Source organism: Canis lupus, chromosome 35 (assembly GCF_003254725.2).
Source record: "Canis lupus dingo isolate Sandy chromosome 35, ASM325472v2, whole genome shotgun sequence".
Classification (NCBI taxonomy): Eukaryota; Metazoa; Chordata; class Mammalia; order Carnivora; family Canidae; genus Canis; species Canis lupus.
The window spans coordinates 4,818,685-4,838,262 of NC_064277.1; positions in this window are offsets into that span (position 1 = coordinate 4,818,685).

Here is a 19,578-nt window from a genome sequence, read left to right on the forward strand (position 1 = left end):
CCTTGATCTTGGACTTCCCAGCCTCTAGAGCTATGAGAAAGAAATTTTGGTCCTTTATAAGCCACCCAGTATATGATATTTTTGTTATAGCCTGAACAGACTAAGACAGGCTTCATTCCACTGCTGAAGAGGAAATTTACAAGTATGGAAAGGGGGAAAAGCTAGACTAAACCCTGAGGTGTTGTTTGGAATTGAAGACATTGGTGTGAACTCATAGATTTCAATATGTATAGATGGATATAGAAATAACTACAGATATAAGTACAAGTATATATGAGGATCTATTCCCTGTATACCGAGAGGATCTAACAGCAATAGCACTCTCTCTAGTAATCAACAAGAACATCTACTTATAGGAATAGGAATCATCTTGAATTTTTACTTCTTTATGCTTACTTATACCTGGCCCTACCATTTCCTATATTAAAACATCTTTTTTTTTTTTTAAGATTTTATTTATTTATTCATGAGAGACACAAAGAGAGAGGCAGAAACATAGGCAGAGGGAGAAGCAGGCTCCCTCCGGAGAGCCTGATATGGGACTTGGTCCCAGGACCCAAGGTCATGACCTGAGCCAAAGGCAGATACTCAACCACTAAGCCACCCAGGTGCCCCTTAAAACACCTTTGTTATGCTCAGCCTAGCAAAATTCTACTGAAATGAAATTACAAAATATAGAGCACCCAAATATATGCCATCAGCTATTATTTATCCCTTCATCTCCATCAAAATCTGGCTTAAAGGTCATCTCTTTTGTGAAGCCTCCTCTGGAATATGAAGGCAGAATTTACATTTACTACCTCTGCACATGGAAGACTTCCTACACCTTCATGTAACACCAGTTTTAACACCACAATTCTTTGTAATTGTGATAGTTGTTTACAGGCCCATCTCTCCCACTATACTATGAATTTATGTGGGTGGTCTCTGACTCTGTTTTTCTTTGTCCCCCAAACCCCGAGCACAGGGACTGGCAAATATTAGGTGTTTAGTGAAGGCATTTTGAATGAGATGGAGTCTTTCTCCATGGAACAGACTGAAGTTAATTGGCCTGCCTACAGAGCTAATCCCTGGAGCTGGCCTAATTAGCACTGGGCTCTACCTAAGGAAGCCAGTCATAGGGACAAAGCCACCAGAGCTCTTTGTTCCAGCCCTATTTCTGTAGAAGACTATTTCACTTTGCTGAATAGGAGGCAGTCTTCAGAGAGGTGACTCACCTGCTTAACAGGTCTTTCTCAGAAACATTTGACTGGATGCTTTGCTTATGTTGCAAAATAAGCCACACTCTACTTTACAACTGGAGATGGTGAATGCATGAAATGAATGTTCACCCTTTTTATGACAGCTTCCTTGGAGTCTGGCTGCTGGGCAAACTCCCCAGCATTTACAAGTATGGAAAGTGGTGATGAAATGACCAAATTCTGGCTCCCCAGGAAGGCTGTGGGAGTCCAAATATGTTGTACTAAGGGAAGCTCCTAACCAGCTCCTGGGGCTTTCTTCACTCACCAGGCAGACAAAGACTAGCTTCAGAGAAGTGCTTTGCAACCCAAAAAATCTTGGATGGTAGGAAGAAATGGTGAATCTTCCCACAGACTCTGACCTTCACAAAGCCCTTTATTAGTTTTCTATTGTTGCCAGAACAAATCACATGAATTTGATAACTCACATTTATTATCTCACAATTATGTAACACAGATGGCTGGGTACGGTATAGCTTGGCTGGGTCCTCCTTTTAGAGTCTCTCAGGGGTGAGATCAAGCTATCAGCAGAACTACACCCCTAGGGAAGGCTCTAGAGAAGAATCTACTTCCAAGCTCACTCAGATTGTTGGCAAATTCAGTTCCTTATGGTTGCAGAACTGAGGTCGCTGTACCCTTGCTGACTGTCAGTAGGGTGCCACCCTTTGTACCCTGAATCCTCTCTTGAGTCCTTGTACGTGGATCCTATACCTCAAAACCCACAAAGACATGCTGAATGCATTTCACAAATGGAAATCTCCTTGACTTCTCCTTCTACTGCATCTCTCTGACCCTATCCAGAGAGATCTCTGCTTTGTAAGGGCCTAGAACATTAGATTGGGCCCACCTGGGTAATCTACCTGTCTTAAGGTCAATAGGTTGCAGTACATTTGCAAACCTCCTTTTGCCATATAAGGTACACCTGGTTCCAGGTATTAGGGTGTGGACATCTTTGAGGAACCATAGTGGATATAACTTTTGACAGAGCCCTACATTTACATCACAGGACTAGGACCCCTCCTGGCATAAATACAATGGAACTTTTCTTGGTAGAGCACAGCTAGTATTTGATTTGCAATATATGAGAAAAAACGTAAATCTCCAAATATAGAAAATCTAGGCCTTTGAGCATATTTCTGAGACACATGGACTGTTCATCTTTAGGCTTATGGAATTGCACCCGCAGCCTATCCTTAACATTTAGTAGCTACTTAGAAACACAGGTAGATCCAGGAAAGCCAGGATCAGGAGTCCAAGAGGTTCCTGAGGACCATGAAAAACCCAGTATTAGAAATACATGGCAAGGCTGGGGGTAAGTTATTACAAGATATGAGCCTTGGTGTCCATCGAAAGATGAATGGGGGATCCCTGGGTGGCGCAGCGGTTTGGCGCCTGCCTTTGGCCCAGGGCGCGATCCTGGAGACCCGGGATCGAATCCCACGTCAGGCTCCCGGTGCATGGAGCCTGCTTCTCCCTCTGCCTGTGTCTCTGCCTCTCTCTCTCTCTCTCTCTGTGACTATCATAAATAAATAAAAATTAAAAAAAAAAAGAAAGATGAATGGATAAAGAAGATGTGGTTTATGTATACAATGGAATATTCCTCAGCCATTAGAAATGACAAATACCCACCATTTGCTTCAACGTGGATGGAACTGGAGGGTATGATGCTAAGTGAAGTAAGTCAATCGGAGAAGGACAAACATTGTATGTTCTCATTCATTTGGGGAATATAAATAATAGTGAAAGGGAATATAAGGGAAGGGAGAAGAAATGTGTGGGAAATATCAGAAAGGGAGACAGAACATAAAGACTCCTAACTCTGGGAAACGAACTAGGGGTGGTAGAAGGGGAGGAGGGCGGGGGGTGGGGGTGAATGGGTGACAGGCACTGAGGGGAACACTTGATGGGATGAGCACTGGGTGTTATTCTGTATGTTGGTAAATTGAACACCAATAAAAAATAAATTTATTATAAAAAAACAAACAAACAAGATATGACCTTAGAGTTAGGTCTAACACAGGCTGAGGAGGGGATGCAAGGCAAAATTTGGTGATAGCTCAGATGAGGTCCAGGATCTAGGGTCATATCTAACCAAATGCTATAAGCAGGTGATAGACACAAGTTCTATTGGAGGCAACCAACTTGCATTAGCATCAGAAATGGGGAGATATAGATATGGGTATCTGATACAATCAAGGGAAATTGAGATCCAAAGAAAGGAAACCCATTCTCAGGAAGAATATGGGTAGCAAGCAAGAACTATATAATAAGGACTACATATAGGAAGTAGGTTTCTAAGATCAAAGCTGGTCCAACAACAGAATCAGTGGGCTAAGAACAGATAAGCTGTATAGCGCCTGTGCTTTGAGACTAAATCTGATGGTGAGGGGTGGAGGGGTAGAGAGGTGGGGTTCTGGGGCAAACTCAAAACTAGGAAGAAATAAAGGGAGCCAGTAACAAGGTGGCAGGCCCTGTACCAGGCACCGGAGATATAACTACCCACATCACATTTCTTTCATCAAGGATCATATGGTCTTGGAGGCAATAATTCAATTACATGAGAGAAGCCAAGAGAAGTAACCAGCAGGGCTGTGGTGGCATATAGGAGGAATGAGAAAGGATTCTAGAAGAACTGGTTCCATGTAGAGACCTAATGGTCAAAGAGGAGTTAGGTTGTCTCCAGAGGCTTCCAAAGCTGGGGCAAGATTCAGAATAGGGAGAGATCATAGCCTTTCAAGAGTTTAGCAGTCGATCAATCAATCAATTAAGTTTAGTAAGTAGTTCAGTAAAAGCTGGGTACATGGCATATGAGGTCTACTTTGCTGACACTGAAACATCACTGACTAATGTTTCATTTTCATTCGTAGCATTTGAAGGCTATTGTAAGGATGTATTATTTCAATGAAAAGGTCTAAAATTATCTTCTGTATTTTGCTAGAAATTTCTGCCCTCTCTCTCCACCATGGAACAATGTCAGAATTCAAGACTGAACCCATTAGCCTGACATTTTCCTTCAGAACTAAAAGAATCAGAGCCAAGACTGGTTCTCCAGACCCTTCTTTTGCTTGTTGAGATTCACTCAGCTCTTTGTTTCTTGGCGGCTCCAGGTGCAATCATGACTAATACTGTTCTTGGGCTCAAGTTACCTGTTTAGAAATGATTCTCAGACCATCTGATACAGCCTTCTGTTTCCCAGAAATGAGTTCTAGCCAGAGAGACACATGTTTTATTCTCTCTACTGAATATGCTTCAACAGTCTACACTCCCCACCCCACCCTACCCCCAATTTATCCAGCTATGGTCCCTGCTCCACTTGAACTGTCAGGACAACCATTCAACAAACATGGTCCAGAGCATAAAGTTATGCATTGCATTGCACCAAGTCAGGGATGCTAATTGCCTGAAACTTTGTGGAACCAGAGTACTAAGATAAACTAGAGTACTTGGGGTTTAACTATCTTCTACTTCAGAATAAAGTTAATTATTGAAGAGAAATGGTGTCCTAACGTTATACCCACTGTTCCAAATATGTTTTCTAATGTCAAGTCAAGAGAATTCCATTTGGCAAGTAATCATCATTCCTTCCTTTATCTAAATAATATTCAAACATCCCTTAATAGAGGTAGCAAAGAATTCTTTGAAGTTTCAGTGTACTTAGAATTATTTATGGCTTGAGCTCATCTGAGCTCTACTGAGAGCCCAGAAGACCAAAGTAAGCAGAAGTGATGAACAGAGTTAGGGATACTAATTCTGATGAGCCTGCCTGCCTGCTCTAGCTAGTTTATCTATCCTCTTATCTTGGTGCAATCACAGGAATGGAAATACTGGAAATCTGTAGAACTGCCATAACTAAGGCTCTGTACTATTTAGAGTTCTTCAGGGAAATAGAACCAACTGGATGTGTATATGTACGTATATTTATTTATACGTATATTTATTATATACATGTATTTATATAAATGTATATGTAATATATATTTATACATATCTACGTTTATTTATGTATAGATAGATTTATTTTGAGGAATTGGCTTACATGATCGTGGAGACTGGCAAGTCCAAATTTGCAGGGTAGGCTGGCAGTCTGGAGACTCAGAGAAAATCCCATGTTGCATTTCCAGTTTGAAGGTATGGAAACCCATGGAAAAGCCAATGTTGCAAAGGCCATCTGTTGACAGAATTCCTTCTTGCTTGGGGGCTATCAGTCTTTTGTTCTAGTCAGACCTTCATCTAATTGAATAAAGCTCACTCACATTATAGAGGGCAATTAGAATGGCTTTACTCCAAGTCCACCAATTCATACGTTAATCTCATCCATAAATGTCCTCACGATAACATCCAGAATAATCTTTGACCACATATTTGGGCACCATGGCCCAAGCATGATGATACATCAGATTAACCATTAAGGCCTCCAATTAGGACGTTCTCCTTTTCCTTTACTGACAAAGGCCTCAGGACCAACTGGATTTCCTCTCCTACTTATGGCTGTCCCCACCTCATGATCTCCTCTGGTTCTTCTGCCCCCAAGCCTGGCTGAAGAGGGGCCAGCCTCCCCAACTTCATTAAAGACAGACCTATAGGCTTTTGTACTGATCATGATCAGGAACAACAACAACAAAAAATACACATGTGGAGATTCCAGGTTTAAAAAATCATCCTGTGCTCTCCCCATCCCCAACCCACTTCTTGATCCCCTTTCTGAGGTGGTAACTGAAAATGCCAGGCTTCTATTGTCTACATATATCTTTGAAGGTAGAGCTTATCTAACCACCGGTCTCAACACATGAAGTTCCAGCAAGATAAGACATAACCCAATGCAAGGACCTTTAATCTGAAGAGGATTATTTGCATTTCTGAGGAAATGTTCGACTCTCTGCTCTTCAAGCAAGAATATTCCCTTGGGGTATATTCTCCCTGGAATCTTGTCCCTAGAGAGGAGTTTCTAAAATCCTTAGAACACTGGGTACAACCATTTCAAAAAGCCTAAGCAGTCACGGTTTCTAACTGGGCAGAAAGTAAGAAGTTACTCATCCTCTCTTCCCTTCTGCCTCACACTGCATACCAGTAAAGCAGGAATTTCCACCTTTTCCATAGAGGAGAATTCTGTGGCAATTGTGTGAGGCCCTGAGCATTGCCCTCCAGCTCAGCCTGGTGACCCACCCAGACCCAACACCCAGTGCCCCCCATTATCCTGGTCCACTCCTCTTTTCAAAGCCAAGCCAGATGGGCAAGACATTGGGAAGTATGGCTTTTTCCCTCCTCTTCTTAGCTGTTTGGAATCTTTTATGAATTTTACTGTTATTATTCAGGAGAGGGAAAAATAGGCAGTGTTAAGAATGGCAGAAACCATCAGAAGAGGCCATAGTATCAAAATGTCTATGGAGCCCTTCCTTGTTTCATTCATTTTTTTGACTGTGACTCCTTTTCCATCTCATCTCCACTAATAACAGATGAGTCTATGGCCTCACAATTTGATGCCCCATGACCCCAGGTACCTCCTCACTAACCTTCGTCTCACTGCTCTCCCTAAAAACCCTCTGCCCTTCAACCCATCTTCCATATGGCACTCAGGCTACTCTTTGCTAAAACATCCCCTTCAGAGAGTTATATCCCAATTCAAAACTTTCAGTGGGTCCCCAGTTCCTATCCTAGACCTTCCACAATCTAACCATTTCCAATATGTCCACTCTCTCACTGACTCATCCATTCAATCATTCAATAGATATATATACATATTGAGCACATACTATGTGCCAGGCCCTAGTGATACGAGTCTCTGCTCTTGTGGACTTACAGCCTGGTTGGGAAGATGGAGACTCCAATAAGTCATTTCAATGAAATGTGACGAGGGTGACAAGGAGGAAAAACAAGGCACCAGGATCCTTTCCCTCATTTGTATGGACAGATCTCTGTCTCCACTTGGCTGGCTTCCTTATTGGCCACCGAAAAGACAGCACATTCCTCCCTCTGAGAATTTGCTCAACCATTCCCCTCCTCTATGCTGCCCTTCCACCCCTAACCCTTTGTGTCTTTGAAGGTCCAGATCATATCCTACCTGCTCTGTTGAGCTTTTTCTGTCCCATGTAGCCCACAAGGAACCTTCATTTCTGTGTAGCCACAAACACTCATAATGTGCTCAAAGCATCGTTCCAAGCAGCATCTTTGATGCCCTGCAACCTGCATTCTGCATTCCGATTTGTCAGGAGGGAGTAGTCACTCGCAGTCCTCTTAGCCAGGGTAGCTCACGTTGGGGGGCAGCAAGAAGTACATCCCTCCCCACCCCTTTTCCAACCCTCAATGCTCTAGACACTGCACACATGCTGCATTGTTTCTATGACCACTCTGTTTTGCAGAGGGAAAAAAAAAATTGAGCCTATACAAGGTAAAGTAACTTGCCCAAGTTCACCCAGGTAGTCTGGCAGGCGGCAGGATGTGGCTGCAGGTGTACCTCCTGCAGCACTCACCTGCTTTCCCCGCCTCTAGGGCCTCCCTGGTCAGTACCTGAGAGGGTCAGAAGCTGCTTCTTCTCAAGGGGGAGAAGCATGGTGGGAATCCCAGAGCCCCAGACTTGCTGACTTTCTAGCTAGAGTCAATTATCCCTCCAGCTTCTTGACTATAAAATACAGGCAGAGTTTCCATGCCTGAGCACATGAAGCCTCAGGACCCCTACTCAGGCTCCCCCAGCCCTGCCTCCCAAGCGTATGATCTGACATGTGTTGTTACTCATCTTCATTCAGAGGCAGGCAGGGTGGCGTGATAGCGGCGTGGCTCACAGACGCAGGGAGCCCAGAAGGATGAAAAGGAGTAGCAGCCGTGGGCGTGCGCGGGGTGGGGGAGGCAGGTGCTAGAGTCAGAGATTCAGATTCCAGCCCTGCCTCTGCTGCAATATTGCGAGCTCTCATTTACAGCATGTTATGTGTGGGGCACTGAGCTAAACCCTCCGCATGATCTGTCTCATTTAATACTCTAGTCACCAAAGGCGAGCATGGAAGTAACCAAGATAGCTCCTCCAGTGACATCTTATTTTACTGGGGGCCGGGTACAAACTTTCTTGGCTTCTGTGCAGAGCCCTTGGGACAGACTATGTGTTGGAGGCTGTCTGGATCCCCTGGGTCCCAAGTAAAGTTTGAAAAAAAAAAAGACATTCCACTGTAGGTGGAGACCTGTCCGGATGAGGAGGGATTCCAAACCAGGACAAAGAAATTCTTTCTCCACTTCCTAAAAATATACACACATACCACCCCACCACTGCCTCTCCCTTCATTCTCCACCAGCTCTTACAGCTTCTCAACTATTTCCACAATGTCTCTATTATTCCTACTGGGCTGTGGAGAATGTGCTGATTTCACCCCATATCTACACATACACGCAGATGCACACACGTGCACGCACACACATTCTTCCTCTGGGAACTGCACAATGGGGATGCTGGAGGGATCTCCAGAGATCCTCTAATGGGGCGATAACAAAAACACCCTTCTTACCAGTAAGTGTTTCTCCACATTAATCCACTCATAAAAATAAAACTGGGCCTGTCATTTTCTCAGCCTGTCATTTTCTCAGGTTGCGTCTCTCCCTACCTTGCTGACCCCAGTCTTCCTAACATTCCCTGAAGGCAGGACAATGACTTATGCTTCTCAGCAATGCTTCACATTTGACTTTTCACATTGATCAGTCTAAGAACACTAGCGCACTCCAAGAGGCCAACTCACAAGTTGAAGGTAGGCTGGAAGGAGACCTCACCGGCTCCCACTTTGCCTCTCTTAACCTTTGGATTCAAGATAGGAGTTTTTTCTCAGCTTTATCCACAAATAAAATTGTATATATTTGAAGTGTACAATATTATGATGGATATATGTATACACTGTGAAATGATGACCATAATTTAATGAATACATCCATCATCTCACTTAGTGGCCATTTTGTGTGTGCGGTGAGAACAGTTAATAATATTTACTTTCTTAGCAACTTTCGAGTATGCAATAGTGTTAACTATAGTCACCATACTGTACATTTTACCACCAGAACTCATTTATCTTATAACTAAAATTTTGTGCACTTTGGCCAACCTCTCCCTATTTCCACCCCTCAGCCCTGGGCAATCACCATTCTACTCTCTGTTTCTAGGAGTTCATTTTTTTTTTTCTTTTTTCTTAAGGTTCCAAGATGTAGGTAAGATCATACAGCATTTGTCTTTCTGTGTCTGGCTTATTTCACTTAACATAGTGCCCTCAAGGTTCATCTGTATTGTTGTATCATGAATGACAGGAGTTCCTTTTTATGGCTAAATAATATTCCTCTGTGTGTGTGTGTATGTGTGTGTACACATTTTCTTTATTCTTTCATCTATTGATGGACACTCGAGTTGTTTCCATATCTTGGCTATTGTGAATAATGCTGCAATAAGCATGAGAATGCCCGTATCTTTTTGAGATACTAATTTCATTTCCTTCAGATGTGTATTCAGAAGTAGAATTTCTAGATCATACAGTAGTTCTATTTTTAATCTTTTGAGAAACCTCCATTCTGTTTCCCATAGTGGCTGCACCAACTTATATTCTCCCCAACATGGCACAAGGGTTCCCTTTTCTCCACATCCTTGCTAGCACTTGCTATCTTTTGTCTTCTTGAAATCGCTTATCTTTTCAAATAACAGGTGTGAGGTGATATCTCATTATGGTTTTGATTTGCATTTTCCTTCTAATGATTAGTGTACATGAAAGGTGTTGAGCACCTTTTCATGTACCTGTTGGCTATTTGTATGTCCTCTTTGGAAAAATGTCTATTGAGGTCCTTTTTCTCATTTTTGAATTCGTTCTCTGCTCTTTTTATTTTTTATTTTTTTGCAATTGAGTTATATGACTTCCTTATATCTTCTAGATATATCAGATCTATGATTTGCAAATGTTTTCTCCCGTTCCATAGGTTGCCTTTTCATTATGATGGTTTTTCTTGCTATGAAGCAGATTTTAGTTTCATGTTGTCCCTCTCCTTTATTTTTGCTCTTCTTTCGTATGTTTTTGGCGTCATATCCAAAAAAAATCACTGCCAAGCCCAATGCCCACTACTCTGTTTTTTTCTAGGAGTTTTATGGTTTCAGGTCTTACATTTGAGTCCTTACTGCATTTTGAGTCAATTTTTGTAAGTGGTATAGATGGGCCTGGTTTTGTTCTTCTACATGAAGACATCGTTTTCCCAACACCACTTATTGAGGAGATTATCCTTTCCCCATTGTGTATTCTTGGTTCCCTCCCCAGAGATCTGTTGACAGTATATGTATGGTCTTATTTCTGTGCTCTCTATTTTGTTCCAATGTTTGATGTGCCTATTTTTGATTTTCCCTACCATATTGTTTTGATTACCAGAGCTTTGTAACATGGTTGAAATCAGGAAGGTGACATCTCCAGCTTTGTTCTTCCTTCTCAAGATTGCTTTGGTCATTGGGTTTTTTGTTGTTGTTGTTGTTATTGTTTTGTTTTGTTTTGTTTTTTTGTGGGTCCCTATGAAGTTAGGTTTGCTTTTTCTATTTCTGTAAAAAAATCCTTTGATAAGGATTGCTTTGGGTAATATGGACATTTTAACAACATTAATTCCCCAATTTGTGAACATGGAATATCTTTCCATTTATTTGTGTCCTCTCCAATTTCTTTTATCAAAGTCTTACAATTACAGTAAAGGCCTTTTACCTCCTTGGCTAAAAATATTCCTACATGTTGTTAATGGGATTGTTTTCTTAGTTTCTTTTTCAGGTATTTTGTTATACTGTACAGAAATGCAACTGAGTTTTGTATATTGATTATATATATTGCAACTTTCTAAATTTATTGATCTAAGTTTTTCTGGTGAAGTCTTTAGGGTTGTCTATACATAAGATTATATCATCTGCAAACAGAGACTTTTCTTCATCCTTCCTGTTGTGGGTGCCCATTTATTTTTTTCTTGCCTGATTGCTCTTGCTAGGACTTCCAGTACTATGTTGAATAAAAGTGGCAAGAGTGGGCATCTTTGTCTTGTTCCTGATCTTAGAAGAAAAGGTTTTTAGCTTTTCATAACTGAGTATGTTACCTGCAGGCTTTTCATATGTGGTTTTTACTATCTTGAGGCACATTCTTTTTACACTTCACTTTGTTGAGTGTTTTTACTATGAAAGAATGTTTTCTGGCTCAAACTTTTTTCTGCATCTATTGAAATGATCACATAATTTTTATCCTTCATTCTATTAATGTGATTTAAAATTGATTTGCGTATGTCAAAGCAACCTTGCATCCCAGGAATAATTGCCACCTGATTACGGTGTATGATCCTTTTAATGCGCTGCTGAATTCAGCGTGCTAATACTTTGTTGTGGATTTTTGCATCTATATGCATCGTAGATATTAGCCTGTAATTTTCTTTTCTTGTAATGTTCTTCTCTGACTTTGATTCACTTGGTAGTCTGTGTGTTTCTAGGAATTTTTCCATTCTAGGCTGTCCAATTAGTTGGTATATACTAATTCATGGTGGTCTCTTATTGTCTTTTGTATTTCTGTGATATCAATTGTAGTATCTTCTCTTTCATTTCTGATTTTATTTGAATCTTCTCTTTTTTTTTCTTAGCCTAGATAAAGGTTTGTCGATTTTGTTTATCTTTTCCAAGAAATGGCTTTCGGTTTCATTGATCTTATCTATTTTTTTGTATCTATTTATTTATTTCTGCTCTGATCTTTGTTATTTCCTTACTTTTACTAACCCTGGACTTAGTTTCTTCTTCTTTCTTTAGTTACTTGAACTAAAAAGTCAGGTTATTTGAGATATTTGTTTTTTCTCAATGTAGGCATTTATCTCTACAAACCCTCTTAGAATTGTTTTTGCTGCCTCCCTTAAGTTTTGGTATGCTATTTTTCCATGTTTTGTTTCAATAAAATTTTAAATTTCCCTCTTAATTTCATCTTTGACTCATTGGTTTTTTGGGATTATGTTGTTCAATTTCTCATATTTGTGAATTTTCCAGCTTTCTTTCTGTTATTGATTTTTTTTGTACCAAACCATTTGTGTCCAGAAAAGATATTTTATATGATTTCAACCTTCTTAAACTTGTTAAGACTTGTTTTGTGACCTCCTATCCTGGAGAAGAATGCATATCCTGCTGCCATTGGATGAATGTTCTGTTGATCTACTTGGTCTAAAGTATAGCTCTAGTCCAATGTTATCTCATTGATTTTCTGTGTGGATGATCTGTTCATTGTTGAAAGTGGGATTTTGAAGTCCCCTGCTATTGTTTCATTGCTGTCCATTTCTCTCTATATTTGTTAATGTTTGTTTAATTATATTTAGGTGTTTAAATCTTAAGTGCATATATATTTACTGTTATTATATCCTCTTGATTAATTGACCTCTTTATCATTGTGTAATGACCTTCTTTGTCTCTTGTTACTTTTTTTTTTACTTAAAGTCTATTTTGTCTGATTTAAGAATAGCTACTCCTGCTCTCTTTTGGTTTCCATTTCCATTATATTTCCTTTTGCATCCCCTCACTTTCAGCCTATGTGCGTCCTTGAAGTTGAAGTGAGTCTGTTATAGGCAGCATATAGTGGGTCTTGTTTTTTATCCATTCAGCCATTCTGGTAAAATTTGATCTATTTGATTTTATACTAATTATTGATAGGTAAGGGCTTATCATTGCCATCTTGTTGTTTTCTGGCTGTTTTGTATTTCTTTTGTTTATTATTTTTCCCTCGTGCTGTCTAACTCTGTGATTTGATAATTTTCTATAGTGATATGCTCAGCTTGCTTTCTCCTTATCTTTTGTGCATCTACTACAAGTTTTTACTTTGTCATTACCATGATATCTACATAAAAGATCTTATAGCAGTCTACTTTAAGTTGACAACAACTTAACTTCCAACACATACAAAAACTCTACTCTTTTACCTATCCTTCCATGTTTTGTTTTGATGTCCCAATTTACATCTTTTTTATACTGTATATCCATTAACAAATTATTATACCTATAGCTTTGTAATACTTTTATCTTTTAACCCTTATACTAGAGTTAAATGATTTACATAGCAGTATTATACAGTATTAGAATATTCTGAATTTGACTACTTACTTTTACCAGTGAGGTTTATATTTTCAAATGTTTTCATGTTACGATTTAATGTCCTTTTATTTCTGCTTGCACAACTTCCTTTAGCATTTTTTGCAAGGCAGGTCTAGAGGTGATAAACTCTCTTAGCTTTTGTTTTGTTTGGAATCTTTATTTCTTTCTCATTTCTGAAGGACAGCTTTTCCAATTAAAGTATTCTTGGTTGGCAGGTTTTTTTTTCCTTTAACACTTTGAATATATCACCTCACTCTCTCCTAGATCTATAAGTTTTCATCTGAGAAATCCACTGATAGTCTTGTGGGGATGCTTTTGTATGCAATGAGTTTCTTCTATTCTTATTGCTTAAAAGGTTTCTGATTTTTGAATTTTACTGTCCTGCATCTCAGTGAAATCCTCTTTGGGGTAAATCTCTTTTGGGAAATATGAGTTCCTGTATATGGATGTCCATCTCTTTACCCAGATTTGGAACATTTTCAGCCATCATTCCTTTAAATAAACACTCTTTCCCTCACCCCTCCCTCTCCATCCACCTTCTAAGATACTTATAATACATATATTGTTTCATCTACTGGTGTCCTATAATTCACTTAGGCATTCTTCACTTTTTCATTCTGCTTTTCTTTTGTTTTCTGACTGGATATTTTCAAAAGATCTATCTTTGATTTCACAGATTCTTTCATCTGCTTCATCAAGTATGATATTGATGCTTTCTTTTGCATTTTTCATTCATTCAATGAATTCTTCTAAATGTTCTGTTTGGTTCTTTTTTTATTATTTTTATCTCTTTTTTGTTCACATTTTGTTCACATATTGTTTTCCTGATTTCATTAATTTGTCTATCTGTTCTCTTGTAGCTCATTGAGATTCCTTAAACAATTAATTTGAGTTCTTTGTCAGACAATTCATTGATCTCCATTTCTTTGCAGTGGTTTACTACAAAGTTACTGTGTTCCTTGGCTGGAACACATTTTCTTTGATTTTTTTGTGTTTCTTCAAGTCTTGCAGTGTTGTCTTTGCACTGAAGAAGCTTCATCTCCCCCAGCCTTTACTGATTGGCTTGAGAAAGAAATAACCTTCATTAGTATGTCCAGTTAGAGATTCTGAGGCTTTTGTAGACCTTTTCTATGCTTGTACCCACATCACACTTTCTGTTGAAGTGCACAGAACATTAGAGGTGCCCATGGGCCAGTTAGGTGAACCACAGGTGAGCCATTCCCAGTGGCTTGTGGGTAGACTTTCTGATGGAGACCATGAAGCATTTAATAGGGTGAATGGCAAAAGTTAGTAGCATCCTTGTAATTAGTGCTGAGTTCCAGCTGTGCTCCTAGCTTCTCCCAACACCCCTCAACTGCCCAAATCACTTCAATATTCTGGGTGGGGATAAAAAGAACTGGGCCACTTAGGAAGTTGGTGTCTGCTTACACACTATTGTCTTCCCCTGTGGGATAAATGGAAGCCAAAGGGGTCTCTCTTGGCACTGAGCAATGCCAGCTTAGGAGAAGGGTAATGCAGGAAAGTGAAACTATTTTTCTTACCTTCTTCAATGCATCCAATCTCTGACTTTTTTTTTATTCATTGTATGCTGGGATTTGCTTTCTGGACTCCTGGGCTCCCACAAAAGTATTTTCATCCATGGGTGATTATCAAACCAATGTTCTGTGAGGGGATGACAGTAGAAAACACCTATTCGGCCATCTTGCTGGTATCACTCTCCTCACAATTTGTTTTAGATTTCATGGTTCTCATGAATCTTACCTTGTGAGCCTTCTTCTAAGAGATGGTTTCTGCATATCTTTAGGGGAGATTGGATCAAAGCATCATTAATTCTAGGGGACCTTAAGTTCTCCTTTACTCTTTAGGTTGTAAAAACCTTCTAATGACTTTATAGATTTGGGGACCTCTCTTCCTGTCAGTTGGAGGTACCTTTGATAATTAACATTTTCAACTAATTTTCTTAAAAGTTCCCTCCCTCTCATGTCTCTTACATTTATACTTTTGTTCCTGCTTCTTTTCTGTTTCTCTCAGGATAATGAAGCAGTTAAAACCTAGGGCTTTGGGATTGAGTTGCTTGGACTCCAACCCCTGCTGACTAGCTCTGTGAGCTTACTTGCACCGAGTATCAATTTCCTTTCTGTTAAATGGGAAGATGTTAGTATCCACTCAGGTGGATTAAAGATTAAGTGGGATAATGCTTGCAAAATGCTTAGCAGAGTGACTGACACATACTAAGAGCTTCATAATGCTTTTTTTTTCTTTTTCATGCAGACTTATAGGCATTCATTGTTCACAATGGTTACCATCCTCCTTCCCCATCCCCCTCCCCCGACCCATCTGTTAAAAGTTTTAGCTATAACCTGCAACAAAGACAAAGAGGTTAGCAGAAGTGTATTCAACAAACAAGGTAACTTATTGGAACCACTAAAAGCCAGAAATGATGGGTTTCCTTACAGAATCCAGGACTGGCCCAAACCTGATTGGAGCATAAAAAGCTCTGGCTACAGGAGTCTCAGGGCTAAGTGGACACTGCTAAAAATCAAATAATTTCTTCTTCTACAAAATGACAAAAATTTATATTATCCTTTAATTCTGGCTCATGATGTTTTCTTTTTCCTTCTTCCTAAACGTGCACCTTTGCCAAACTTTGTCTTGTCTTACTCCACACTCTTCCCTCTGGGGCCAGTCTACATCCAGGGCCCCTTCCAGATCTTTGTCTCCTGGAACTGTTGCTTCAGGCCCAACCTCTTTCCAGACTTCTGTTCCAAATTTCCAGCTGTGGGATGCTTCCACCTCAATGTCCCACCATCAGCACCTCAGACTTGGCAAGTAGAAAATAGCTCATTATCTGCCCCCACACACCAGCTTTTTTTTCCATTTGTGTCACCCTTATATTCCTTGTCACTGGGTCTTAAAAACCTCAGCCATCTCTGTTTCCACCGCACCCCTCAATCAATTCCATAGCTAATACTTCTCTCTCTCTCTCTCTCTCTTTGAGCATCAGTTGCCCCTTGCTTTCCATACTCTCCCAGCCCTGTCTATCTGGCCCTTCTCACCTCCAGCCTAGATCTCCTGTACCAGCCCTTAACTCATTCCCTGGGTTACAGCCAATCATTTGTCCAATCCAGCCTATATATATACTGCCACCAGACTGACCTTTGACCCAGGCACACTTCTATATCAAATCATTCATCTTCCTCATTGCCTATGAAGCAAAGTGTACTGTCTCTGGTTCTAGCATGAACCTCCTCAATTCCACCTCTCTCCCTCTAATTTTTCACAGACTCAGCCAAACAAACATTACCTCAATCTCCAAACATGTTTTGTTCTTGTTGCCTTGTGCCTTTGCAAACTTGCCTCTAGGATCCAATTTCATTTCCAATCTCTATTTATTCTTCAAGGTCTAGCTCAGCTTCTTTCCCTTCCATGAAGTCTTCTCCCACCTCCCAGACAGAAATACTCCCTTAGAAAGTCTCATGCCTCTGAATCTCCAGAGCTCTTTGACCTCCTATGGCTGTTTTCAAGAATTTAATTCAACAAACACATATTGAACACAAACGAAATGAAAGAGCATCGTCCTTGGAGCTGGGGGAAGGGAATGGAAGAGAGAGAGCAGCTCTTCTCTTCTTAGGATCTCAGTCATCAGACCTATGAGTCAACAGCTCCAAGATATAACAAAGCTATTATAGAGTTGTGAAGAATGTGTTATTAGAGTAAGGAATTACTCAGCATCTCTTTCTCCCCCACAGTCCCAGTGCTGGGTCCCTCCATTTTATAACAGGGTTATGAAACTCCATTGGAAGAAACCCTGGTTTCTATGGGAGCTTGCCAGGTTCTATGGATTGTTTTGGAGGAAGAGATAGGCTCTGGATATTTTTGTCTTGTTGATATTTTGTGAGATTTTTATGAGATTATCTCCCTTTATTTTGCTTTATATATTGTGATAAGATCATTTCTGAATACAATTCTTTTCTCTGCCTTTATGCAAATTATACCTACAAATACCCAGAAAATGCTCATTTTTCTTCCAAATACAAAGACTGGGCTAAAGAAAGAACTCAATGGAACTATCACCAATCAGAGAAAAAAATGCATTAGATTTGTCATATTGTGATTTAGGTAATAAACAATGTAAAATGAATAACAAAATGTTATTATAACTCCACAAAACCTCTATTCTCAACCTAACATATCAGTATTTCATCTTTATCTTTTCTCAGATTCTCCTCTCATCTCTTCCACTTCAGCTTTACCTGACTGTTGCCAGATTAACCACTGGTCTCTGCTCCCTCATAAGATATGCCACAATGCCCATGAAACTGGGCAGTAAGGAAGCTACTCACTGGCACACCCACATATACTTCTTCTTTTTTTTATTTTTAGTGTGAATTATTGCATTGAGATTTATATACATTTATATGAATAAAACACACACATAGAGCTTAGTGAATAATAAGACAGTGAACTCCTGTGTAACCCTCCTAGAGGGCCCATTGCCAGTACCCAGAAGCCCTCCTTGGACCCCTCCCAAATTCATACACACCCAATCTCCACCTCCAGTATTAGTCTGTCTTGACTGCTATAACAAAACACTGTAGACTAAGTGGCTTAAACAACAGGCATTTATTTCTCACAATTCTAGAACCTGAAAGTCTGAGATTAGGGCACCAGCATGATTGGGTTCTCATGAGAGCCCCTTTCCTGGCTTGCAGATGACCATCTTCTTGCTGTGTCCTCATATAAAAGAAAGAGGAAGCAAACTCTCTCCTTACAAACCCATCATGAAGGCTCCACTCTCACAACCTCACCTAACCCAATCACTTCCCAAAGGCCTCACCTCCTAATACCATGACACTGGAAGATAGAGCTTCAACATGAATTTGGGAGGGGAGAAGTAAATGCAAACATTCCACCTATGACACCCCCAGAAGGAGGACACCTATGTATACATCCCCAAATGATATACCAGAGTTCCATTTTACCTGCTTTCCCACCTGGAAAAAAAGTGTAATCACATTGTATGCTTTGTTTTGCTTCTGTTGCTTGATATTATGTTCTGAAAATTTACTCCTCTTGTTTTGGTCTGTAAATTTGCCATACTCATTGTTATATAAGATTTCATTACTTGACCATATTAGAATTTATGTGTCTATTCTACAGGTGACAATTATTTGGATTTTTCCTAATGCAGCTGAGGTGAACAATGCTGCCATGAACATTCTTGAATATTATACCCTGCTGCACATTTGCCTAGGTTTCTCTGGGCACCTAAGAGTGGAATTGCTGGACTATCTCAATCTCACTAGAAAATGCAAGCTGCTTTCCAAGGAGGTACCAGCAAAATGCAACTTTTACCAGAGTTCTTGCTGCTCCAAATTTTTGCTGACAATCAATATTTTCAGAACTTTTAGCTTTTGACTATCTCATATCAAATGATAATCTTATTGTGGTCTTACCTTGCATTTCCCTGATTATTAATTAAGTTGAGCCTCTTTTCATATTTATTAGCCATTTGGATTTCCTCTTTGGTTTTATGCTGTCCAGTTGTTAGGACTGTTTTATCATTGGATAATTTCTGTTTCTTATTGATTTGATTTAGTTCTTTATATATTTGACATCCTAGTCCTTTGCCAGCTTATGTGTCACACATACCTCCTCCCATTTTATTTTTTATTATGATAAACTATACATAACATAAAATTAGCTATTTTGGGGATGGCTAGGTGGCTCAGTGGTTGAGCGTCTGCCTTTGGCTGAGGTCATGATCCCAGGGTCCTGGAATTGAGTCCCGTGTCGGGCTCCCCACAGGTAGCCTGCCTCTCCCTCTGCCTGTGTCTCTGCCTCTCTCTGTCTCTCATGAATAAATAAATAAAATATTTTTTAAATATTAACTATTTTTAAATGTATAGTTCAGTGGCATTAAATACATTCACATTCCTGTGTAACCATCACCACCGTCTGACTCCAGAACTTTTTATAATCCCAAACTGAAGCTCTATACTCATTAAACAATACATCCCATTTCCTTCTCTCTCAGCTCCTGGTAACCACCTTCTTCTGTCTGTGTCTATGAATTTGCCTTTTCTAAGTACCTCATATAAGTGTAATCATACAGTATTTTGTGTCTGGCTTATTACACTGAGTATAATGTCTCAAGGTTGTAGAATATGTCAGAATTTCCTTCCTTTTTCAGGATGAATAATATCTCCATTGTATATATACATCACACTTTGTTTCCATTCATCCTTTAATGGA